The sequence below is a fragment of the Penaeus monodon genome, chromosome 25 (assembly GCF_015228065.2).
Source record: "Penaeus monodon isolate SGIC_2016 chromosome 25, NSTDA_Pmon_1, whole genome shotgun sequence".
NCBI classification, from domain to species: domain Eukaryota; kingdom Metazoa; phylum Arthropoda; class Malacostraca; order Decapoda; family Penaeidae; genus Penaeus; species Penaeus monodon.
In genome coordinates, this window is record NC_051410.1 from 2,277,774 (window position 1) to 2,278,206 (window position 433).

Below are 433 nucleotides of genomic sequence, written 5' to 3' on the forward strand. Positions count from 1 at the left end.
TTCAGATAGATGATATATTTTGATAGTTCTGCTTCCATGTTGACGAGAGCACACTTTTTGCTGTCATAGATAACCCTGACTGAAGATCTTTTCTTGCAGCCTCCATTAATGTTGCAAATGTTGACAGATGGTGTATACAGAGGGATAACCTGATGAATATCAAGGAGGTAAAAGGATTCTTTTAAATCCTTATTCTGTCCTACTTATCAAAGAACAGTGGGATGAGAAAACTTATATGCTTATATTATAGGAGTATTTGTTGCAAAGCTGACAATTGAATCCCATGTTAAGCAATTGATGATAGTCTTGCAGCGAGAAAAATGTGTTGCAAAGTTTTCTATAATGCAGCCGTTCAGTGGAAGGACTTGCAAAGCGGTGTGGTTGAGTGTCTCTGTAGAGGTTTAAGAAAATGTAAATAATTTTCTTGTAATTT

At 35.8% G+C, this 433-nt stretch overlaps 1 protein-coding gene across 1 annotated transcript in view; it reads right to left on the reverse strand.

The window, feature by feature from the left end:
- Positions 1 to 433, reverse strand: part of LOC119589426 (ankyrin-1-like) — a gene marked incomplete in the record, with an annotated part of 21,010 nt that overhangs the window by 667 nt on the left and 19,910 nt on the right.